This window comes from Dendropsophus ebraccatus, chromosome 3, assembly GCF_027789765.1.
Source record: "Dendropsophus ebraccatus isolate aDenEbr1 chromosome 3, aDenEbr1.pat, whole genome shotgun sequence".
Lineage (NCBI taxonomy): Eukaryota > Metazoa > Chordata > Amphibia > Anura > Hylidae > Dendropsophus > Dendropsophus ebraccatus.
In genome coordinates, this window is record NC_091456.1 from 108846311 (window position 1) to 108873112 (window position 26802).

Genomic DNA, 26802 nt, shown 5'->3' on the forward strand with positions numbered 1-26802 from the left:
AAACTATGAAAACATATTGTATTTTTAAAATCAATACATGGGAGATATTCACAAAGAATCTCCCAAAGGCAGCAATAAGATAATGGTAAAGTAAGACAGTAGAATTAGTTACATAGCTGCCCTGAGATTCAAGTAGGACAGGACTCCTATCTAATTCCAGTTTCATACACTTGGTGGAGAATTTGAGCTCCAACCAGATCTTTTATACTGAAGACATTACTGGCAGGCTTAAAAGAGCACCACTAGGTATTATAAAAAAAAAACAAAAACTGTCCAATTTAGCTACAGGCATGTTATCTAAATGCTTGTGCACGCTATATAAGTGAGACTAACTGTGGGTGTGACCTCAACTCCCATATTATATTGGAGGGGACACCACACTGCCATCACTTCACATATTCCTGATCAGAAGAAAAAAAGGGAGATGTAGTTCTGCAAACTGGATGGTCACAGTTTGCAGAACTACAACTCCCATAATGCCCGGCTGACAGGTCATGATGGGAGTTGTACTTCTGCAGCCTGTGGCCATCCAGGTTGCAGAAGTACAACTCCCATAATGCCCGGCTGACAGGTCATGATGGGAGTTGTACTTCTGCAGCCTGGGGCCATCCAGGTTGCAGAAGTACAACTCTCATCATGACCTGTCAGCAGGACATGGTGAGAGTTGTACTTTTGCAACCTGGATGGCCACAGGCTGCAGAAGTACAACTCCCATCATGACCTCTCAGGAGGACATGGTGGGAGCTTTACTTCTGGGGGGAGGGGGGGGGGGTGATCTCACCTGTCCTGGTTCCTGGTCTTCTAATCTCGAACCAGGGGTGAGGATACAGCAGTGCCGCGAAGGGGGGGAAGAGGGAGGTCGGTGCCGCAAGGGGTCCGCTGATCCGGCGGTGTGTGGGGTGTCAGGCTGCTGGGCGGGGGTCCAGGCGGGTGCCAGTAATCTGAGGTCCGGGGTGGGGTGGGGGATGGGCCGCTGAGTGAGGGGTCCCGGCGGGTGCTGGTAATCTGAGGTCGGGGGGGGGTTGCCGCTGCGTGAGGGGTCAGGGCGATAATCTGAGGTCCGGGGGGGGGGGCGCTGGGTGAGGGGTCCGGCCACGCGGCACCAGGAAGCAGGAGGCCGGGGGAGCAGACCTGGACAGCAGCAGCAGGTGAACACCAGGAGGGAGGTCGGTGAGTTATGCGGGTGTTGGGGGGCGCAGGTAATCCGGAATCGCGGGCACTTTCCTGATGTACATCAGGAAAGTGCCCGTGATTCCGGCGCTCCCATAGACTTCTATGGGGGCGTCCGGGCCGGAATTCCGGACAAAAATAGGACATGTCCTATTTTTTCCGGACCTATTTTCCGGAACGGACACCCTTCCGGAAAAATCCGGAAGGGTGTCAGTGACCAATTAAAGTCTATGGGTCCAGAAATCCATCCGGATTTCCTGATAGGAAATCCGGATGGTTTTTCCGGACGTGTGAAGGGGGGCTCACAGGTAGATAAAAGTTAGATAGAAGGCAATCTTATGGTCCATTTACATAGAAAGATTATCTGACAGATTATCTGCCAATGATTTGAAGCCAAAGCCAGGAATGGATTTGAAAAGAGAAAAAGGCTCTCAGGCTTTCCTTTTTGACCCGATCTCTGTTTATAGTCTGTTTCTGGCTTTGGCTTTAAATCTTTGGCAGATAATCTGTCACATAATCTTTCTGTGTAAATGGACCCTAACAATGTGCAATTAAATACTTGTAATCAGCGTCCATCACAGTACCCCTTTAAAGGGCAACTCCAGCAAAACGAAATTCTTTTAAATCAACTGGTGCCAGAAAGTGCCAGAGATTTGTAATTTACTTCTATTAAAAATATCAAGTCTTCCAGTACTTATCAGCTGCTGTATGTTATAGGCATAGATATATAGGACATACAGCAGCTGATAAGTACTGGAAGACTTGAGATTTTTTAATAGAACTAAATTACATATCTCTGGCACTTTCTGACACCAACTGTTTTGAAAGAAAAAAAAAAAATTCACTGGAGTTGCCCTTTACTTTTAAGATTCATTTGACCTGTAAACAAGAGTCTGGTGAGGAGATAAAAGAAGATGACAGATAAATACTGTAACTCCAGTGTCCTTTGAATAGAAAATCCCTTTTTGTAGATAGATGTCCTTTAGCACATAGCAAGTAGTGTCCTATAAGTCTCCACATAAAATTGTCACCAAACATGATCCTTTATAAAAGACAGCAGTAGCATTCACAGTAGTAGTACGTTTTAACACCCGAAACCCCAGCAAAACTAAACCCACCTTAACAATAGGCAATCTTACGGCAATATACATGTTGCAATGGCCAAGCACATTTCTCAATCGTAGGTTGATACCTTATTTATGCTAATACTAGGGCTAATACTGCATTCCAGTAGGATGGTGATGGACTACATGGAACTGGCTCCTCATCCTAGGCTGACTTGATATGGCCTCCCATAACTATATGGTGGTGACAAAGGAGCTGCTTGCCATGACACCATATCTTATTTCTCCTCCTCAGGCCACCCCATAAGCACTTGTGGGCGATTGGGCTCAAGCACTAGTGGATGGCCCGACTCCGGGTAAGCACCTTGCTTCCATTCAATTACACCACATTGCCAACCTGCTACTTTTCTGTATTGTGGTTAGGGCCGAAAACATAGGGGCAGAGATGCAGCTCCCCAGGGATGGATGCAGCTTTAGCAGGCTTTTTTGTTGCCAGTATTGTTGCGTTTCTCTGAGGGGTTATTCCGCAAAAGCGCAAACAGAAAGGCTTGAAACAGCCACATTCCCATAAAAAGTAATAGGACATTAAAAAGCTATTTTTTGTTTTGTATGTAGTTTTTGCTGCAATAGAACCGCAATAGGTCTTGTATAGCTGCAATGGGTTAGCTGTTTTTAACCAGTTCAATTAAGGTTCAGTTCAGATGAACCCAAACTATATGCCAAATTTCGGCGAACCTGCTGAACCGAAACTTTGAAAAGTTCACTTATCTCTATACAGTGTGTCTCTTATCTAATAATGTCAGCAGTTTGGAATGTGAATTGATGCTGACAGATTCACTTGGGTTCTCACAAGAAGGTACAATTCTTAGGGCGCTATGACATGGAGCGATGGCCACTTTTGGACGATTATTGCTCCACGTAATAGAGACAACGATCAGCCGATGAAACAATCATCAGCTGATCGTTTCTTTAGGCCCAGATCTAAAATCATTTGCCGCCGACCATCATCGCTACGTGCGCGGTGGCGGCTGATGATTGCCCATGCAGTTAATACTTTACCTGTCCACGTTCCTGGTCTTCGTCTGCGCTCTGTATGTGTCCCAACACTGCACGCTGCAGCTTCACACCTGACAGGCTGCTCAGCCAATCACTGTCTTGGACAGTGATTGAACTGACAGGCCACTATGAAGCTGCAGGGTGCCGTGCTGGGACGCATACAGAGTGCAGGCAAAGACCAGGAACGTGAACAGGTACAGTATTTACTGTTTGGGTAAGGGCTGCGCGGACATCGCTAACAATGTCTGTTCAGCTCTTGCTAAACAATTATCAGGCCATGTAACTGCTTGTTTACACTATTGATATTGCCTTCATCAGCCCGCCTAATAGAACACTTAGTTACATGGCTAACACGCTGCAGGATGCAGTAATAGTCCCTTATATATTCTGCAGTTGCCTTTTTATAAATGTCTTGGCCTGTCGGTAGTCATGCAGCGATTTACTAATCTTTTCCATTCACTGCGTGTCCTCCACAGCACTCAAGTAGTCCGGACCACTTTAACCCTCCTTTACTACCTCAGAAGCAGCCCTGCCTAAGATCAGGCTCCTGCTTCAGGAAAATTCAGTGCTCAACTTACTGGCATGGACCAACAGGAAAGTCCTCACCAATCCAGTATAAGGCCAGGTCACAGAACGGCTGGTGTTAGTGAAGATCTTCATTCCTGTAGAATTTAGATGCGGGTGCACCCGTGTGCGTCCGCATCCCAATTCACCATTGCACACAATGGAGAGTGTGGCCAGAGCCGCATTCTCCATTGTGTGAACTGACATGTCTGTGCGGCTGCTATTCAACTGACATGTCAGTTTTTCGTGCTGTTGGTTGGAATCCTGTCCGGAGTGTATACTATGTGTATATGCTCTGGCTGGGATTCCATTCTTTTAAATACAACGTATGTTTTGCATAAATCACGGCCGTTGTTGCAAGTTTATGTCTGTTACCTGACGTAGTGAATAAAGCGCCTTTTAATCAAGTTTGTGAGCTGCCGCTGCTTTCATCTTTGCTTGTATTGGATCGTGTGCGACTACAGCTGAGTACCACCTGTGATGGGATGGACTGTTGAGCACACTGTTCGCGTTGGAGTGACCGGAGTGACCGCTACTCTACTACTGCCATTGGGGTTATGCAAAACATACATTGTGTGAACATGGCCTAAGACATGTTAGCAATTCCTGAAGCTCTGCAGGTGGGCAGCATATCAGCAAAGCAGGCTTTAACTCAACAGTCCTTAGTTGCAGTATGTACAGCAGAGCTGTTTTACAAGTCATGGGTCTTTATAATACATGCATTATTGACTATACCCTAAAGCAGGGGTACTCAATAACTTTTAGTGAAGGTTCACTTACTGGGGTTTATAGTCAGGTGAAGGTCCAAGCTGAACATCAGTAGTAAACATGTTGTTTTGTAAACTTTTCACAAACGTGGTTGAGCTATTTACATACAGAATTGATGCTTATTAGTGGGAAAATTGGCATTTTTTCTCTCTCACCAGCCTTTATATATAGCTCCCCCTGTGCGCTCTTCCAGTAGTATATAGACCCCTGTGCACTCCCCCAGTAGTATATAGCCCCCCTGTGCTCCCCCTCGCATATAGCACATAACATTAAAAAATACAAACACTTATACTCACCTATGTCCGGGCGTCTCCTCTTCTCTTTCCCTCTTGTGGCAGCACTGCAGCGGTCACAAGAGGCCGCTCTCCCCTTGTCCTGTCGCCGGTGCTCCAGTGACGTCACTCGAGCACTGGCACCAGAGACAGAGAGCGGCCTCTTGTGGCCACTGCTGCCAAAAGAGTGAATGACAGGGAGGGAGCCAGGGGCTATGACAAGAAGTTATCTTGTCCACCTGGGTAAAAATTCCTGTTTGAACACCTAGTGGAATGTATTCCACAATAAAAAGCCTAAATGTGCACAACTAGATGGGTATTTCTAATAAAGTGTCTATTTAGTCTTTCTACCGATCAGGGATAGTAGAGGGAACAAGGAGGCATTCCAGCTAGCAGAAGTTCAGTAAAATACCCTTTAAGGACATGGCCCATTTTCGCTTTTACGTTTTCGGTTTTTCCTCCTTGTGTTTAAAAGGTCATAGCACTTGCATTTTTCCACCTAGAAACCCACATGACCCCTTATTTTTTGCGTCACTAATTGTACTTTGCAATTACAGGCTGAATTTTTGCATAAAGTACACTGCGAAACCAGAAAAAAATTCAAAGTGTGGTGAAATTTTAAAAAAAACGCATTTCTTTTATTTGGGGGAAATGTGTTTTTACGCCATTCGCCCTGGGGTAAAACTGACTTGTTATGCATGTTCCTCAAGTCGTTACGATTAAAACGATATATAACATGTATAACTTATATTGTATCTGATGGCCTGTAAAAAATTCAAACCATTGTTAACCAATATACGTTCCTTAAAATCGCTCCATTCCCAGGCTTATAGCGCTTTTATCCTTTGGTCTATGGGGCTGTGCGAGGTGTCATTTTTTGCGCCATGATGTGATCTTTCTATCGGTACCTTGATTGCCCATATACGTCTTTTTGATCGCTTTTTATTACATTTTTTCTGGATTTGATGCGACCAAAAATGCGCAATTTTGCACTTTGGGATTTTTTTGCGCTGACGCCGTTTACCGTACGAGATCAGGAATGTGATTAATTAATAGTTCGGGCGATTACGCACGCGGCGATAGCAAACATGTTTATTTATTTGTTTACTTTTATTTAAAACCTGGAAAAAGGGGGGTGATTCAGACTTTTATTAGGGGAGGGGGATTTTTACTATTAACAACACTTTATTTTTTTTTTTTACACATATACTAGAAGCCCCCCTGGGGGACTTCTAGTATATACACTTGGATCTCTCATAGAGATCTCTGCAGCATAGATATGCTGCAGAGATCCATGAGATCGGCACTCGTTTGCTTTCGGCTGCTGCAGCCGAAAACGAACGAGTGCCGAGCCGAAGACGGCGCCATCTTGGACGCGTCCCCGGCCGGCATCAGTAACGGAGATCGCTCCTCCGGGACAAGGTCCCGGAGGAGCGATTTCCCCCACTAGACCCCAGGGAAACGTTGCCTCCGGTAATCGGAGGCAGCTGTCAACTTTGACAGCTGCCTCCGATTAGCTAATTAGCGGGCACGGCGATCAGACCGTGCCCGCTAATAGCAGCGGTCCCGGGCTACTCGCGGCACCCGGGATCGCGGCACTTCAAAGCGGGGCCGCCGCGCGGCCCCGCTTTGAAGTGCTAGTGCGGACATATGACGTACCGGTACGTCATATGTCCTTAAGAGGTTAAAGGGTTAAATTGCAGCTGGCATAAACAGTAGGTAACTTTCAATACTTCCAATGTAAAAGACATTTGCTGTTCACTCTAACGATAGTACGGTATATTGTATAGGGCTATGTTCACACTACGTAAAACCGTAGTATGGCCATAGTTCTCGCTCTAGTTTTGAGGAGTTGAACATAGCTTAATTTGCAATGGGATCCCGGCCGGAGCGTACACACATCGTATACACTCTGGCCGGGATCCCATACGCCGCCGGAAAAAACTGACATGTCAGTTTTCTGCGGCCGGAATTCAGTGAAAGAACTGAAAGCCCTTTCAGTTCACACAGTGAAGCGCGCGGCTCCAGCCGCTTGCTTCAATGTGGGCTACGGGAAGCTCTGATGCGGGCGCACGTTGATGCGCCAGCATCAGAGCTCCGCGCCCGGAAAGTTCACCCGGCCGGTGCTTAAGTACCGTCCGGCGGGGGTCACGGAACGGCCGGGTGTTCATGTAATGTGAACATAGCCTTGTACTGTATATAGATTAATAACATTTAAGGTCAGTTTCAAACAGTGGTTCTTAAAATACTTATTTTCTGTGCATAACAAGCTTTTTGACCCTAGGTGGTTTCTGTAGCTTAAAAATGAAGCACATACGAGAATGCAACACTGACCACACAATAAGATTGGACTAGTAGCTTGGAAAAGCATAAAATAAAGAGGCTTAGAAATCAAGGTCATTTTCATTGTGGGTACAACTGCAGATCTTTTCTGTTAGTATACTACCTTTAATCTCCCTATACCCTGGCTGACCTAACTGCTGTACATTTCAATCTGTTTTATATGATTAGGAGTCATTTGTCATTAAGGGACTTTTTCACCAGTCAAGGAACAGATCTTAAAGGGGTAGTCCACCCAAAAATTTTTTCTTTCAAATCAACTGGTGCCATAAAGTGCCAGAGATTTGAAATTCACTTCTATTAAAAAATCTTAAGTCTTCCAGTACTTATTAGCTGCTGTATGTCCAGCAGGAAGTAGTGTTTTCTTTCCTGTCTGACCCAGTGCTCTCTGTTGCCTCCTCTGTCCATGTCAGGAACTGTCCAAAGCAGGAGCAAATCCCCATAGAAAACCCCTCCTGCTCTCCAGACTGGAAATAATACAACTTCCTGTTGGGCATACAGCAGCTGATAAGTACTGGAAGGCTTGAGATTTTTTAATAGAAGTAAATTACAAATCTCTGTCACTTCATGGCAGCAGTTGATTTGAAAGAAATTTTTTTTGGGTGGACTACCCCTTTAAGTAACAATCATGTGTACTATATCTATGTTATGTGTTGCTGCTCAGCATTGTTTGCCTACTCGTTTTAACCTTCATCACAACTGATATTGTCTATGTTTCCTGATGATGAAGCCCCAAACATCATGATTATGGAGGCCTATGTCCATTCATCATTCAGCATAGACTAGCTGTTTGCTAGTAGGAGGCAGTAGTTACTTTCTCAAGAGCAACATTAGGCCTTGTTGTGTCATAAAAAAAACAGCTCTCAAAGTTTACAAGAAGAGCTGTATTAAAAGGGTTGTCCAGTTCACATCCCCCTCCCCTTTCATTAAATCAGAAATAAAGTATAATAACTGTGTGATGTTACCGGGATTATCAGAAACAATGTTTAGCTATTTGGGGTGAAGTGGGGTTGCGGTTTCCACCACATTTGGTAAACATTCAGAATGCATTTGTAGAATCCAGGCATAATAGTGTTGGGACATTATTCTTTGTAATCTATTTGCACACATTCCAGTCATATAACAAGTTGTGAGTGATGAGGTAATTCTTCAAGTCTATTTTCTTTATTGGTGCCATAACCATATTGTTCCCAGATAAACCACACAGTTTTCTTTTTGGTTCCTCTGGAAGCAGTGACATGCTTATGGCGGCATCAGGGGTGTAACTACCACTATAGCAGCCATAGCAGCTGCTATGGGGCCCGCCACATCAGGGGGCCCCATGGCCTGCTCCTGCAATACACTGGGCCCTCTGAGCCGTCATCATTTGCAGCAGCGGGTGTCCCTGCTGGTCTCCTGGGTTTTGCAAATGTCCCTTTAACTGCAAGCACTCCTGACCAGAGCTAGCAGTTATGTAGTTATGACTTCACTTGACCGTTTAGTGGTCAGTCGGGGGGGCCCAATCAAAAGTTTGCTATGGGGCCCAGCCATTTCTAGTTACGCCCCTGGGCGGCATCTAACTCAATGCAATCATGATGGCTCCTTTATTGCTGTTTTAGTAATGACAGTAATCAGGAGTAATGACCCAGTCTGTAGAAATGTGCTGCATCCCTGTAAATAGGCAAGATGCAGAATACATTCACATGTCTAGATTAGATGTAGTCTTTTTGTAAAGACTCCAAACACTAAACAGCCAATAAAATAGCTACACCACAGCAAAGCAGCACAAGTAATAATATAAAGAAATCAAATGTTTCATTAGAACTAAGGGTCCTTTTAGACTTGATTTGTTGGCTGTGGGGGCAGCTTGTTTGCTGTGCCTTTACATGGCATGACAAATTGAGGGGCCCGGGCTGCACAAACAATTCTTGTATTGTTAGTGCAGCCTGGGAAACTGACAGCACAGATATGTATATCTGCGGTCCTCCAGGCACTGCTTCAGGCCTCGCCTCCTTTGCTTCATTCTGGAAGAAGTGGCGGCCTGAAGTTGCATGATCACAAGCAGCCTGGTAAGTATAGACTGCTTATGATCTACAACCTCACAGCACAGATATATACGTATCTGTGCTGTCAGTTTCCCCATTATCTTTATCGGATGCACAAACCCCTATTTACACAGGGAGATGGGCAGCCAATAAAGATACATTTTAAAGCAGGTTCTAATCAGACGATCAGCCAATTCATCTGATAGCTGTCACTTTTATATGAACTGATTATTGGCTGTAGGACTGTTTCTAGCGACACTCCTGGACGCTAAATGTCCCGTGTAAAAGGCCCTTTATTTAACTAAAGAAAACCTTTGACATTGTGACAGTTGGGCACTGGAAAAAGCTCCATATTTCCTACTGAGGCACTGGCCCATTTAGGAGTACAATGGACACTAATAAACCAGGCCAACTGATATCATCCACCTGATAAGGCATAACATTCTCTCCGTACATGTCTGCTTGGGCCATAAGGCCCTATTCCACGGGCCGACGGAGAGGAGCAAACGAGCGCTATCAAGGCTCGTTTGCTCCTTGTTCCCCGCTCGCTGCCGCCGCTATTCCATGCGGCAGCAGCGATCGGGTGAGGGGCCACAGGGAGGTGCGGGGGGGGGGGGGGTTGCCCAGGTGATCGCTAGATCGTCCGGGCAGCCCATAGAAGATAGCAGCGGTCTGCTGCCGTTGCTCATATTCCACTGAGCGACGGCAGCAAATCGCTGCTATCCTGGTCATTTGTTTTTCAACATGTTTGAAAAATAAACGACACAACAATCAGCCGACATGAATGATGTCAGCTGATCGTTGCCTTCTAATCAATGGGACGATTATCGGCCGTTTCTGAATAATCGTTTTGTGGAATAGGGCCTATAGGCTGTCCCTATAGGTCTCCCTAGAGCTACATCCAACTTCGTCAGCCACTGGTGTTCAAATGCTGAGCACACTTCAGTTGCGCACAGCAGTTCACTTTATGTCTCATAGAGCTAAAATCAGACTCCCCTCCTCCAGACTGGGCTGCCCTGCTTTGTGGTGAGTCTGAGGGCAAGGTCACATGCTCCTCCATGTCAGCCATCTTATGGACAGATTTACCACAGACCAGCGTAGACCAGCCTGGAGGAGGGGAGTCTAATTTTAGCTCTATGAAGTACACAGGGTGCTGCTGTAAGCAAGTGCAGTGACTACACTTACTTATACTACACACAAAACAATTTTACTATAAAGGGGCCAACCCCTTTAATGTATCTCACTCTATCAGAACTAGAGATGAGCGAAGCAAGTGTGTTGTCAATTTGCTTTGTTCTGTGTCCCTGTGTCTGTCCAATCACCTGCAAGCCCCTCTGTGATGTCAGCACCTCCCCCTCTATATAAGGTGATTCACTTCCTGAAGGCGGGCTGTGAGTGAAGTGGAGAGCGGAAGCGCAGCAGGCAGTTAGCGCAAAGCAGGGAGAGAAATACAGAGAGATAGGTAAAGAGATGAGAGGAGGGTGGATTTATTAGGTTTAATACCTTTTTTACAGTAGCAGAGTAAGACCACGTTCACACCTGTCCATAGCTGCAGACCACAACTATGGACAGCACTAGCGCTGTGCACCTGCAACCTTCAGCAACCTTTCCGCACTAGTACGGACCCATTCATTCACTATAGGGGATCTGCGTTGCAATGTTATGGCTGGCCAGTATTTTTGCTGGCACGTATCCCAACACACACTTGTAATATGTACAGATGTCTGTATGGGGCCATAGAAATGAATGGGTCCGCAACTGTTTGCATTTTAGAGTCCACAAATTGGGACAGGTTTAACGGACGTGTGAGAGGGGCCTTAAAAGTCAGACTTGGTGCTTGAACGCATTTAATTAACACTCTAGTCTCTCACTGTTAACTCTGCTACATCTGTATTACAAATCAGGGTACTAGATTTCTAGAGATGGTTAGCAGGTTTACATACCCTCTAAAAGTTGCCTATAAACAGAAACTTAATTTAAGCTGAGATCTATCTGATCATACCCAGTCAGCAGGGAAAGCAATGGCATTGGCACTATAGACATGGAATTGGCATCATCCCCTGTAGAAACCGGAGAAAAAAACGGTATCACATCAAAAGCTAACTTGAGGCTTGTCACAATGTGTGGAAAACTATTGATGAAAAAGCAAAATACCTCCATATGAGTTAATTACAATGTCTATTTAGCAGTGTCAACCACAGTTCATGCACACAATTCCTTCCAAACAATGTCAACCATGCCAGGGACCGTGATTAAAAATTAAATTCTTTATTCATACAACGCATTTCCAGGTCAGTCTAACCTCCTCATTAGGTACACTTTATTCATTACATCCCCAAGTTTAAATACACTACAATTCACACACATAATAGTTGTCATCCAAAATGGTTGATAAATGTGCCTTTTGGACAATATCAAAGAGCACAGAAAAACTGCACCAGTAACAAGGATTTGTTTATCCTATAGTACTATTTACTCTTTTACTCGAGAAAAGCTACTCTAAGTACATCTTTAAAGGGTTTGTAACATGAAGTGAAGTTGGTAAAATCAGATATGTACAACATACATATATGTAAAGCAGTACAATTGTGCTGTTTAGTTAAATAGCTTGCATCCCTGTCCTATTTTCTCCCCTATGGATTTTATGACTTTCTGGTTTTCTCTCTGAACTGTGACCCTGCTGTTGCCAAAAAAGTGTGCACACTTTCCCACAATCCCCTTGATTGCACACTCAGTAGATTCTAGAAAGGTGCAGCGTACTGATAATAGCCCTGTTACCTGATGATGCCCCTGATGGGATGAAACTAGTTGGTGGGGGAATGCTTGTGCTTTTGCCAGCATTAGGTAGATTGCAGCTATCAGAAATATACAACTTGAATTATTTTACTTCTAGTTTACGTACAAAGTACACTAATATATCCTGCCAGGCAGGACATTACTTGTATAGTACTACATAAATGGTGGTACTGGATGTATTTTGTTATCACTTTCAAAGGTGTATTCTTATCATAACAACTATATTTAAAGGGAACCATTCACCCCGTGGCCCCCGGCAGAAACTGACATACAGTGACATAAAGTTCAATATACTTACCACATCGCTCCCGGTCCCGTCCCGAAGCCCGTTGTTGACATGGAGAAATCGACGATTCTTCTTCTCGCGCCCATTATGGTAATGAGCGCCGCCGGGTCCGAAGTCCAGCCTTCTCCCCGCCTCCGACACTTGATTGACGCCAGGTCCTCTTCCTCCTCGTCTTCTTTCTTCTCGCCGGATCCCGCGCAGGCGCCGTGACAGTCGTTTTCGGCGCATGCGCAGTTCACAATTGAAGCCGCTCCGCAGCTTCACTGTTTACTGCGCGTGCGCCGATTTGCTCGAAGACCGTATCCTGTTTACCGCGCAGGCGCAGAAGAGGTGACGAGACCATCACAGCGGCGCCTGCGCGGGAATTCGGCAGAAGACTGAAGACGTCAATCAAGTTCCAGGAGGCGTCGATGGGCGGCGACGAGAAGAGGACCTCATGAATAAGTTGGACTCGTCCGTCGTTTCCTATGGACGTTGGACTCATCTCAGCTCATTACCATAATGGGCGGGAGAAGAATCGGCGATTTCTCCGTGTCAACAACGGGATCCGGGACGGGACCGGGAGCGATGTGGTAAGTATATTGACCTTTATGTCACTGTATGTCAGTTTCTGCCGGGGGCCACGGGGTGAATGGTTCCCTTTAAAACAGAAGGTGTTAACAGAAATGTTAAGAAACTTTGCAATTGGTTATATTTACCTTTTTAACTTTGTCTCCCTGCAAAGCACTATGAGCTATCTGTTAGGTTTACAGCTGGTTGTCTATGTTCCGCTTTAATTCATCTTCATATTGACAGCTCTCAGCCCTGTGGAGCTGTCAGGTAGTGGGACTTTGGGATAGCAGAGCTGAATACAGAATGGCAGAGTGCAGAGAAGAGGAGCACAATGCTCCTGGCCAGAACAACCAATGACTGTGGTGCAGGGGCGGACACAGACTGCAAAGGGACTAGGGATGTCACGATACCAGAATTTTGAGTTCGATACCGATACCAGCTTTCTTATTTCGATACTCAATACCAATTCGATACTAAATAAAGTTTAAAAAAAATAAGTAACAATACAAATATAAGCGATATACTTATTTATGTGATTTTTGATAACTTTGTTATATTTTATAGTTCGGACAATTACGCATGCAATGGATGTCAAACATGTATGTTCCTTTTCTTCCACTTTTTTTTTTTTTTTTTTTTTTAAAAGCAAAAGGGATTATTACAGGGGTGGGGAACCTTTTCCATGTCGAGGGCCGGTCGGGCATTAATAAAATCATTCGAGGGCCGCATACCGTGCGCGGCAGTTAGTAGCGGGGGTTTGCAGCACCCAGGACAAGGCATAGTATTGTTCCCCTAGTGCCCCTGCTATTGTAGTTAACCCCCAGTGATGCCCCTTGTAGTCTAGTTAACCCCCAAGTCATGTCCCTGGTAGCCTAGTTAACCCCCATCAGGCATGTCCCTGGTAGCCTAGTTATTCCCCCCCCATCAGTCATGTCTCTGGTAGCCTAGTTGTCCCCCCCATCAGTCATGTCCCTGGTAGCCTAGTTGTCCCCCCCCCCCCATCAGTTATGTCCCTGGTAGCCTAGTTATTCCCCCCCATCAGTCATGTCCCTGGTAGCCTAGTTATTCCCCCCCCATCAGTCATGTCTCTGGTAGCCTAGTTGTCTCCCCCATCAGTCATGTCCCTGGTGGCCTAGTTATCCCCCCATCAGTCATGCCCCTGGTAGCCTAGTTGTCCCCCCCATCAGTCATGTCCCTGGTAGCCTAGTTGTCCCCCCCCATCAGTCATGTCTCTGGTAGCCTAGTTGTCCCCCCCATCAGTCATGTCCCTGGTAGCCTAGTTGTCCCCCCCATCAGTCATGTCCCTGGTGGCCTAGTTGTCCCCCCCCCCCCATCAGGCATGTCCCTGGTAGCCTAGTTGTCCCCCCCCCCCCTCAGGCATGTCCCTGGTAGCCTAGTTAACCCCCATCAGGCATGTCCCTGGTAGCCTAGTTGTCCCCCCCCCCCCCATCAGTTATGTCCCTGGTAGCCTAGTTATCCCCCCCCCCCATCAGTGATGTCTCTGGTAGCCTAGTTATTCCCCCCCCCCATCAGTCATGTCTCTGGTAGCCTAGTTATTCCCCCCCCCCCCATCAGTCATGTCTCTGGTAGCCTAGTTATCCCCCCCCCCATCAGTCATGTCTCTGGTAGCCTAGATGTCCCCCCCCCCCATCAGTTATGTCCCTGGTAGCCTAGTTATTCCCCTCCCCCCCATCAGTCATGTCTCTGGTAGCCTAGTTATTCCCCCCCATCAGTCATGTCTCTGGTAGCCTAGTTGTCCCCCCCCCATCAGTTATGTCCCTGGTAGCCTAGTTATCCCCCCCCCCATCAGTCATGTCCCTGGTAGCCTAGTTATTCCCCCCCCCCATCAGTCATGTCGCTGGTAGCCTAGTTATTCCCCCCCCCATCAGTCATGTCTCTGGTAGCCTAGTTATTCCCCCCCATCAGGCATGTCCCTGGTAGCCTAGTTATTCCCCCCCCCATCAGTCATGTCTCTGGTAGCCTAGTTATTCCCCCCCCCCCCATCAGGCATGTCCCTGGTAGCCTAGTTGTCCCCCCCCTCAGTCATGTCCCTGGTAGCCTAGTTGTCCCCCCCATCAGTCATGTCCCTGGTAGCCTAGTTGTCCCCCCCCCATCAGTCATGTCCCTGGTAGCCTAGTTGCCCCCCCCCCCATCAGTCATGTCCCTGGTAGCCTAGTTGTCCCCCCCATCAGTCATGTCCCTGGTAGCCTAGTTGTCCCCCCCCCCATCAGTCATGTCCCTGGTAGCCTAGTTGTCCCCCCCCCCCATCAATCATGTCCCTGGGATCCTAGTTAACCCCCAAATAAAAAAATAAACATCCCACTCACCTTACCTCCGCTCCCACGCAGTCCAGGTCCTCTTCTCTCCCAGGTCCTCTGTGCCGGTCTTCTCCTGCAGGCGGCGCGCGATGAAATGACGTCATCGCGCGCGGCCCGCAAGAGACTAAAGACACGCGCCGCTCTGCTGGGGAAGAAGCCGGCACAGACAGCATCCTCCGGTGTCCGGCAGCTGTCACAGACACCGGAGGATGCGGTGTATGCCGGCTTCTTCCCCAGCAGAGCGGCGAGCATCACAGGGGAGCTGCGGGCCGCATCGGGAGGTCTCAGGGGCCGGATGCGGCCCGCGGGCCGGAGGTTCCCCACCCCTGGATTATTAGAACCTTTTTATTGTGATTTTTTTAAATTTTTTAATAACACTTTTTAATTCCCCTCAACCCTGCAGCATAACTCCCTGTGCACAACAGCATACCTCCTTGTGCACTACAACTCCAATCATACCTTCTTATGCACTACAACTCCCATCATACCTTCTTATGGGGATTTGTAGTGCACACGGAGGTATGCTGGGAGTAGTAGTGCATAAGAAGATATGCTGGGAGTTGTAGTGCATAAGAAGATATGCTGGGAGTTGTAGTGCCCAAGGAGGCATGCTGGGAGTTGTAGTGCCCAAGGAGGCATGCTGGGATGTTGTGTCGGGAGGCTTCTGCTGCACAACTGCAACTCTCAGCATACCTTCTTGTGCACTACAACTCCCAGAATACCCCCTTTGTGCACTACAAATCACCATAAGAAGGTATGCTGGGAGTTGTAGTGGACACTGAGGTATGCTGGGAGTTGTAGTGCACAAGAAGGTATGCCGTGATTTGTTGTATCAGGAGGCTGCTAATGCAAAACTGAAACTCCCAGCATACCTCCTTGTGCACTACAACCCCCAGCATACCTCTTTATGCACAAAAAGGTATGCTGGGGGTTGTAGTGCACAAGGAGGTATGCTGCTGGGAGTTGTAGTGCGTTAGCAGCCTCCTGACACGACTCTCAGCAGCATGCCTTCTTGTGCACTACAACTCCCAGCATACCTCCCTGTGCACAAAGAGGTATGCTGGGGGGTTGTAGTGAACAAGGAGGTATGCTGCTGGGAGTTGTAGTGCGTTAGCAGCCTCCTGACACAACAACTCCCAGCATACCTCCTTGTGCACAAAAACTCCCCACAAGAAGGTTTGCTGGGAGTTGTTGTGTCACTGTACCCGGGGGAAGGGTGGTGGTGGGGGATCGGGCAGGTGTGGGGGACCATGCTGCACGGGCGGGTGCGGGGGACCATGCTGCACGGGTGGGTGTGGGGGACCATGCTGCACGGGCGGGTGCGGGGGACCATGCTGCACGGGCGGGTGTGGGGGACCATGCTGCTCGGGGCGGGTGCGGAACTGGCAGGTGCTGGATGGTGGGGAACTGCCGGGTGGGAATGGAATAGTTAAATGACTGCCGCCCGAACACGCTCGCGGGCCGCAGTCATTAGCAGTGGGGGCCACTCCATATGCAGCAGACTCCTTCTGTATATGGAGTAGCTCGGGAAGGGTTAAATGCTGCTGTCAGTTGTGACAGCGGCATTTACCCTGAATAGCCAGCACTAGCGCTCGCTATGTGCCGGCTATTTGAATTTGCCGCCGCCGGGAGCGGAGACCACGTGGGCGGAGGAGGGGACACCAGGGGGCCGGGGGTGCCCGTGTTCTCTGCTCTATACTTTATATTAAGCTGCTCTATTATGCAACTTAACATAAAGTATCGATACCAGGAAATCCTGGTACCGAACCGTTTTTATGCCCGAAATATCGATAGTAGTATCGATATTTCGGTGCATCGTGCATCACTAAAAGGGACCCTGTGCAAAAAATGTGTTTGGGCCCCCCATAACCCATTTGTTTCTCCACCTTTCTGCCCTAAAGATGCACACCTATGTACGCCCGGGTATCCGGCACATGTGTCCTTTTTTCTCAGGAGGGCCCTACAGTGCAGATGCCAGGGCCCACTACAGGACTGTACTCCAGTCTGTGCAGGCCCCAGTGTAGGACTGGGGTACCTGTGGCTCACCAATAGAACTGATCATGGGGGCACCCCATAAAGAACCGGACAGAAGTGACATGCTGACCTTGTCCCATCTTGGACTGATGTATCTGTGACCACAGCTCCCTGAATAACAATAATTACAACTCTCAGAATGCTGATACCGCCTGGGGGGGCTACTACAGACATGTGCCATGCTAAGCTGACACTTTAGAGCAGTGCTTCCCAACCTTTTCCACCTCGGGGCACCCCTTGGAAAAAAACATTTCCTCGGGGCACCCCTACTAAATGATGTTCTACAAAATAAGAAAACCGTCATACAGTGACTCACAGGTGACGTCTTCTTTGATCTGAGGCATCACTTTCCCTTTTCCTCTCCATCCGCCATGATGATTTCTTCCAGCTACTTTTCATCTCTTCAGAACCTGCGAGACAAACAATTTAGGCTCCGCACATTTCTAGCAACTTTCTTCCCTTTCTCCCTCCTGTAGGCTCCCATAGTAACTGCGCTGTTTGGTGTTATGTGCAGTAAAGCGAGTAGGAATGTGGGATGCCCCCTGTATGTAGGATCCCCTGCTGTGCCCCCATGAGCTAATAATGCCCCCAGAGGTTCCCCCATGAACTAATAATGCCCCCTGCTGTGCCCCCATGAGCTAATAATGCCCCCAGAGGTGCCCCCATGAACTAATAATGCCCCCAGAGGTGCCCCATGAACTAATAATGCCCCCTGCTGTGCCCCCATGAGCTAATAATGCCCCCCAGAGGTGCCCCCATATACTAATAATGCCCCCAGAGGTGCCCCCCATGAACTAATAATGCCCCCAGAGGTGCCCCATGAGCTAATAATGCCCCCAGAGGTTCCCCAATGAGCTAATAATGCCCCTAGTGGTGCCCCCATGAGCTAATAATGCCTCCAGAGGTGCCCCCATGAACTAATAATGCCCCCAGAGGTGCCCCCAAGAAATAATAATGCCCCCAGAGGTGCCCCCCATGAACTAATAATGCTCCCTGCTCTGCCCCTAAAAAAAAAGAAACATCCTACTCACCTAATCCGCGCTGTGGCTGCAGGCAGCTCTCCTCCATGAAGTGCCGGCGGCCTATGGGAGTGAATGTAGGAGCAGGATGCTGACACTTCCTGCTCCTATATTATGCTCACTTTAATGTTCCGCCCGCTCACTGTGCGGGCGGAACATTAAAGCGATCTGTGCATCCCGAAAAGCAGCCCCCTCAAAGGGGAAAAAAAAAATTCTATTAAAAGTACATTAAAAGTTATATAGATGTGTCTATATAATGTATTACCATATCTATGCAGTGCTGCAACACTGGCAGCTGATTGACATCAAAGACAAAAGATGCTCAATCATAATACGTGCATTGAGATGAGAAGAAAAAAAAATTAATTCAAAGAGTTATTTGCTTTATTCCAATATCGGTGTTACAGGTAGTAACAGTGCGCTGTGTGGGTGGGACCGCAATGAAATGATAAAGTACTGCAATTAATTTAGTAACACAATGAAACTGCAATGTGTGAACACAGTCTAGATGTTCTGCAACAGCTTTGGTTGGGGAATGTGCAGTGTGCGGGACTGTGATGAACAGCTGAGGGAACCCATTCCGGAACCTGTAGTGCTGAGTACAACTTCTCAACCAGGAAGTACAGCCACACAATACAGAAGAACACCCCCCCCCCCCCCCCAAAAAAAGAAAAAGAAAAAAGAAAAAAGGATTTTTGTTAGTTTTAAAACTATGTTAGACAGGTAAGCAATGCTATATGCTTCTGCAGGTGTTTTCTTTTTACCCCTACCTGGAGTTCCCCTTTAACCCCAAACTGATTATAAGATTATTATAAGATATAACTGATTAGAACTGATTATAGGGGGCACCCAAATAAAGAACCCGTCAGAAGCGACATGCAGAACTTGTTCCACCTAAGACTGATGTATCTGTGACCACAACTCCTGGAATAACAATAACTACAACACTCAGAATACCTTACACTTATAAAGCTCTCAAAGAATGCTGGGAGTTGTAGTTTCCGAGAGGACAACCCCTTAAATTGCATATCCTAAGGACTTCAGACTGAAGTAAATGCTGGGAGTTGTAGTGTTTGCAACTATTGTACTTGAAAGGTCCTGGGTGCATTATACACTGGATGCTGGGTGGGGGATGAGAATATAAAGTTTAGAGTGTGAAATTGACCCCAGAACAGTAATAATAGGGAATAGAGTAGTGGGATACATGTACTGCATGCGGCTGCTTAGGGGGAGATGAAATAATACAAAACCATGCTGCAGGTGGAGGGGGACACAGATGGGATACATGTACTTTATGCGGCTGCTTAGTGGGTAGATGAAAGAAAAGAACAACCATGCTGCAGGGGGCTCTGTGCTTTCCCTTACACAGTCCACCCTCTATCTTACAACTTCCAGCAGCTGCCGCTGTTGCTCCTCTTCAGAGTCCTGTCCCTGGCAGCCATAACCCTACAGGATCCCTCCAGCCCTGTCTCCACATGCTCTCTCCTCTACTCCTCACACAAGGTATGCAGGACAATGGAGTACAGGAGGGGGAGGGGCTGTCATCACACGCTTCCTCCTCTCCTTCTCACACAAGGTATGCCAGATAGTGGAGTACAGGAGGTGGTGTCAGCAGAAGCAGGGTGCAGGAGGAGAGGAGGAGAGAGGAGAAACAGACGCGGCAAAACATCCAGTCACTAAATGGGCCCCACAGTTGCAGAGGGCCCACACTTCCCGAGTGCTGATACCGCCTGGGGGGCCTACTACAAACATCCGCTGTGGATCCGTCCTGTTTGAATCTAGCCTTAGGCTATGTTCCCACACAATATTTTTTCCTAGTATTTTGCAACCAAAACTAGGAGTGGATTGAAAATACAGAAAGGCTATGTTGAAAGACACTGTTGAAATTGATTGGATGGCCGTCATTTAATTTATTTTAAAAAAGGCCGTTTTTATGAAATAACGGCTGTTATTTGCCATTTGCCTTTCTGTGTTTCCAATTCACTCCTGGTTTTGGCTTCAAAATACTGAGCAAAAATACTGTGTGAGAACAGGAATAGATTTAAAAAGTGGAGAAATCTCAGGCTTTCCTTTATTACATGTTCTCTGTTTATAGTCTGTTTCTGGCTTTGGCTTAAAAAATCTGTCAGATAAAGCTCTCTGTCTAAACGCACCATAACACTTTATTTTCTGATTTCTCTGTAATACACATCTGTGCCAACCTACCTACCTGTATACTCAGCAGTAGCGTACAGGTTGTGGGACACTGCACATGCACAGAATATCTCCCTTTTGCTAGAGACCAAGAGAGCAGTAATATAGAACACAGTTCACAGGCTGATCAGGTACAGAATATCAGCTTCCATGACTCACAGGTCCTGTGTAATGCAGCCTGACACTGTGCTTCAACTAATAGAAAGGAAAAGAGACAGACAAGAGATTATACTCTATAGTGTGCATTAGGGCCAAAAATACCTAAGGCACTGATCTATCATTTGCTACACCTATACAGGGCAAGTGTAGCAATGGGACTCATTCCGGATGCATCACAGCAAATGTAGGCCACATTAGGAGACCATATCAGAGGGGAAATAGGAATTAAGATGGCAGACAACCTATCAACTAAAATAGATATACACAAGGCATACACAGGAGCCTCTACTTTATTATTAAATAGCCTATGCAGCACTATATGAGAAAAAAAAATCCTGAATAGTTTGTTTAATTAGGTTAGTTTAAATTGGACAAAACCTTTGATATTCGAAAATTATTATTGATTTGATGCGAATCTGATGAAGAGGCTGTGCCTTGCAACGCGTAATTCCTGCAATAAAACTTTTTTACATCAAGCTTTGATTTTACATCAAGTACTACTACTCCCATCATTGAAGGAGTGATGTTTATCTGATGCAGTCAGCGCCACTAAGTGTCCCGGATCTTCCTGCACGGTTGTACCTCCAGCTGGCATAACCTTCCATTGATTCTTCACCGGGATCCCCGGCCCGCGGACTGGCTGCAAAAGGCTCGTTATCAGATTATGTGATCGGAGGTATCGGGCTCGTAGCACGACCATCCCAGGTGAGCGGCTCCAAAGCCACCATTTCTATTTGAATGTACAGTTTGCAGTAACACACTATGTGCGCCCCTGGTGTTTTTTAATCTCTCCAGTTTCGAAAATTATTATGAAACAATAAACTCATTAAAATTAAGCAAAGAAACAAAAAGATAACCAGATAAAAGCTGATATCTTCTGCTGATGTAGAGTTCACCATATCCTCTGCCATTAAACTATGTTATTCTGTGTGATTTAAATACTGTCATTTTTTTTTTTATTAATATCTATTACACTTTTATCACAGCAGGTTTAAAGCCTGGAGAAGAGTATTCTGATCTATCCTACTGCTCAAACTCATTACTCTACTTGACCACTCAGCTGGGAGCCTCTTTTTCATCTTTATGTGGAAAGGAAAGGTTCCCAGAGGTCGGCTAATATTAAAAAAAAGACATTAATTAAATTAAAGCATATGTCCTAGATTCTATAAACGTTTTCCTAGCTTTACACATGGCCAGGGCCGTATTAACAGTTGCTACTCTCCTAGGCACTAAACCTGAAGATGCCCCATCTTGGCGAGCGTGGAGGAGAGTGGTTTCGGAATCGTGTTTTTCATGGTTTTTAACTGCTTAAAACAAACAAATTTCCACATTGAATCAATGATTAGAGCTGTCTGCACATTGGCTGAGGAAATTCTCACCACAGGATTGGTAGATTGGTAGTTAATAGCTCCAGGCATCACATTTAACACTGTCACATCAGACCTGAACAATACCACCATACTGTGACTGGATAACACCGCCTTACCAGACCTGAAAAATTCCACCACCCCCCTGCCCCCTCGAAAAGACACCAGACTTACTGGCAAGTCTGAATGGGAGGTGAGAGATTTAAAAAAAATCCCTGGTGCTGCCCCCCTGAAAGGTGTTGCCGTAGGAACCGGACCACGGGGTGCCTAGTGGTAAATACAGCCCTGCATATGGCAATATTTAGTGTGCTGCAAGGAAAAGGTTGTGAAAAGCAAAAAGCAAGAGACGGAATCTACACTCACCGGCCACTTTATTAGGTACACCATGCTAGTAACAGGTTGGACCCCCTTTTGCCTTCAGAACTGCCTCAATTCTTCGTGGCATAGATACAACAAGGTGCTGGAAGCATTCCTCAGAGATTTTGGTCCATATTGACATGATGGCATCACACAGTTGCCGCAGATTTGTCGGCTGCACATCCATGATGCGAATCTCCCATTCCACCACATCCCAAAGATGCTCTATTGGATTGAGATCTGGTGACTGTGGAGGCAATTTGAGTACAGTGAACTCATTGTCATGTTCAAGCAGATAGCAACGTTTTTCCAATCTTCTACTGTCCAATTTCAATGAGCTTGTGCAAATTGTAGCCTCAGTTTCCTGTTCTTAGCTGAAAGGAGTGGCACCCGGTGTGGTCTTCTGCTGCTGTAGCCCATCTGCCTCAAAGTTGGACGTACTGTGCGTTCAGAGATGCTCTTCTGCCTACCTTGGTTGTAACGGTTGGCTATTTGAGTCACTGTTGCCTTTCTATCAGCTCGAACCAGTCTGCCCATTATCCTCTGACCTCTGGCATCAACAAGGCATTTCCGCCCACAGAACTGCATGTTCTGCATGTTTTTTTTTCAGACCATTTTCTGTAAACCCTAGAGATGGTTGTGCGTGAAAATCCCAGTAGATCAGCAGTTTCTGAAATACTCAGACCAGCCCTTCTGGCACCAACAACCATGCCACGTTCAAAGGCACTCAAATAACCTTTCTTCCCCATACTGATGCTCGGTTTGAACTGCAGGAGATTGTCTTGACCATGTCTACATGCCTAAATGCACTGAGTTGCCGCCATGTGATTGGCTGATTAGAAATTAAGTGGTAACGTGCAGTTGGACAGGTGTACCTAATAAAGTGGCCGGTGAGTGTATACCAGACAACAGGAGTTACTGTAATGCTTTTTCTTTCAAGTCCTTTGTATTTTGGCTTACAAATGACTTTTGCACATCAGTTTGCTTCAGTCAGCATACATTTCAATATCAGTTTATTTTCCTTCCTAGTTTCTCACTCCTTCTGCACATGCTTAGTGAAAATAACTGATGAAAACTCATAAGGCTGGGTTCACACTATGTTTTTGCAATCCGTTTTCTCCATTCGTTTTTGCAAAAAACGGATAGAAATACGTATGCATTTGTGTACATCTGTTTTGATACGTTTTCCATTTACTTCCATTATTAAAAAAATCTCAGTTTTTTTAGACGGACCCAAAAATGAGGTCGACTATGTTTTTGTGTACATTAACCCCTTAGCGACCCATGACGTATCTGATACGTCATGGTGCCGCAGGGGGAGTTCAGCGATCTGAACAGCGCTGATCCCGGCTGTTATCTGCAGCCGGGCAGTGCCTCCATTAGCCGGCGCGGGTCCCGTTGCCGTGCCGGCTAATTAAGCCTATAAATGCAGCTGTCAAACCTGACAGCTGCATTTAGAGGCTTAGCTCCGTATATCCCTGGTGTCTAGTGGGTCGATCGCATCGCGGGGGGGAGATCCGTCCTTCTGCCCGTGCCGGGCCTCGGCGTCGCGATGATGCAGATCCCGGCTCGGCAATATATTGCTGTGGCCTGCAGCAGGCCAAAGCAATCTATCACCGAACTAATCGATCTTTGCTGTGTATATACACAGCATTGATCTCTATTAGAGATCAGTGCTGTGTATATACAAGTCCCCAGGGAGACTTCTTGTTAATGTAAAAAAAATAAAAAAAATAAAAAAATGTTTTTTATTAATAAAAAATCCCCTCCCCTAATAAAAGTCCAAATCACCCCCCTTTTCTCATTTTATAAATATAAATAAATAAACAAATAAATAAACATATTTGGTATCGCCGCATGCGTAATTGCCCGAACTATTAATTTATCACATTCCTGATCTCGAACAATAAACAACGCAAGCGCAAAAAAATTCCAAAGTGCAAAATTGCGCATTTTTGGTCACATCAAATCCAGAAAAATTTACAAATCAAGGTACCGATAGAAAGAACACATCATGGCACATAAAATGACACCTCACACAGCTCTATAGACCAAAGGATAAAAGCGCTATAAGTATGGGAATGTGGCGATTTTAAGGAACATATATTTGTTAGCAATGGTTTGAATTTTTTACAAGCCATCAGATACAATAAAATTTATACATGTTACATATCGTTGTAATCGTAACGACTTGAGGAACATATATAACAAGTCAGTTTTACCCCAGGGTGAACGGAGTAAACACGAAACTCCCTGAAATTAAAACAAATTCCTTTCTTTTTCAATTTGACAGTGCAAATGATTTGTTTCGCAGCATGTTTTATGGTAAAATAAAGTCTGTCATTGCAAAGTACAATTAGTGACGCAAAAAATAAGGGCTCATGTGGGTCTCTAGGTGAAAAAATGCAAGTGCTATGGCCTTTTAAACATAAAGTGGACTTGCAAAGGGAATGGAATGTGAATGGAAACATCTTTTGTTTAGATCTGTCCTCATTGACTATAAATAATTAACAAAGAAAAAAAATCCCCAACACAATATAAATATAAAATGCCAATGCACAAGTCAATATATACAAACAAAAAGGAAGCGTTTATAGGGAAAATATGAATATTCTTTGTTTATTGTTTAAAAGATATAAAAAACACACACATTCACACAGGCACCAACACTGGGGTCTGTGTGATATTACACAAAAAGAATTTGTTACAAAATGGACACTTATGACCACACAAATGCAAAAAATAGGATCCCAGGACACCCCCAAATGAATATATCTAGTGTAGTTATGTTGCCATCATACAATGTTCCCCCCTACACATGTAATAAAAATCAATAAGTATATATACAGTTAGGCTATGTTCACACAACGTGAGAGACCAGCCGTTCCGTGACCCTGGCCGGATGATCTTTTGGCCGCAGGGTTCTGATGTGGGTGAATTAGTGCGCGCCCGCATCAGAACCTCCCACAGCACACAATGAAGCAAGCGGCCTGAGCCGCTCGCTTCATTGTGTGAACTTACAGGGTTTCCTACGGACGCAATTCTTTGAATTGTCTGTTATTTGCGGCCGGAGCGTATACGCTTCGGCCGGGATCCCACAGAAGATAAGGCTGTGTAGTGTGAACATAGCCTTAACGTGCAAGTGCTCAAACCATGTAACAGGGCTCAAATGGTTAATGCAACCAATAGGCAGTAACTTGAGGGGGGAAAAATATACACATAAGGTATGCAACATCACACATCCCCTGCCACAAACCTGTGAACCAGCAATGGAGGGTCTCAGGTCCACAACCCAACGCACGTTTCGCTACAATAGCTTCTTCTGGGGCCTGTGTGAGTGTGTGTGTTTTTTATATCTTTTAAACAATAAATTAAGAATATTCATATTTTCCCTATAAACGCTTTCTTTTTTGTTTGAATATACTCATTGACTATAATGTAAAGAAAAAAAGAAACGGAAGTGCAATATCCGTTCATGTTCCATTTTTATTTTGGACGGACAAGAAATTGTGCATGAACAAATTTTATGTTCATCCCAAAAAAAAATTGATGGATTTGATGACAGCAACTCTAAATTACTCTAAACAAACTAAATTGTGGTGGAGGGTAAAACGCTGGTGTGAACCTAGCCTAAGCTATTTCACTTCAGACTGCCAAATTTGTGCTGTGGTCTGTGCAGTTGCCTAAATGTATCAATGCATCTGCACAAGAATTCTGTTGAAAAAGGGGTCACACAGGACTTTTCTTCACATTTATAAGGGACGCACTATAGACACTTAAAGGACAAGTGCCATGAAAAACGTTTTCCCAGTAATTGAAGCACATTACAAAGTTATATAACTCTGTAATAAGCTTCAATCACCTATCTGCCTCCCTTCCCTGTCTTTTCCCCCCTCCACCCGCCACCAGGAAGTGTCCTAACTCACACAGACCTGATTGCTGTCCTCACCGTCACCAGGCAGCTCCTTCTTGTGAGGATGAGTCATCAGCAGGAGGGCTGCTCTAGGTCCTGTCACACCAGCCTCCCCCTCCCCCTCCCTGTCAGGTGACTCTGCTTCCTCAGCTTATCTTCTCTAGTGACATGACTCCTTCACTGAGTCCACGGCAGCAGGAGAGAGGGTATGAGGGGAGGGGGAGCTGCCTATGTGCCGGAGTCAGTCGGAGGGAAGATAAGCAAGTGAGATGTGACAAGTGATGGCTTGCACTTGTTCAGCCAATGGGAGCTGAGCAAGCCTGTTATCTGACAAGGCAGGGGAGGGGGGAGGCTAGTGTAACAGGAGAAGGAGCTGAGAGAAGAGCTTGGTGACAGTGACGACAGTAATTTGGTCTGTGTGAGTCAGGACACTTCCTGGTGGGGGGTGGAGGGGGGAAAAGACAGGGAAGGGAGGCAGATAGGTGATTGAAGCATATTACAGAGTTATATAACTTTGTAATGTGCTTCAATTACTGGGAAAAAGTTTTTC

At 46.0% G+C, this 26802-nt stretch overlaps 1 protein-coding gene across 1 annotated transcript in view; it reads right to left on the minus strand.

The window, feature by feature from the left end:
• Positions 1-26802, minus strand: part of TMEM59L (transmembrane protein 59 like) — a 57600-nt gene that overhangs the window by 17881 nt on the left and 12917 nt on the right. The gene's annotated exons all lie outside the window — the stretch shown is intronic.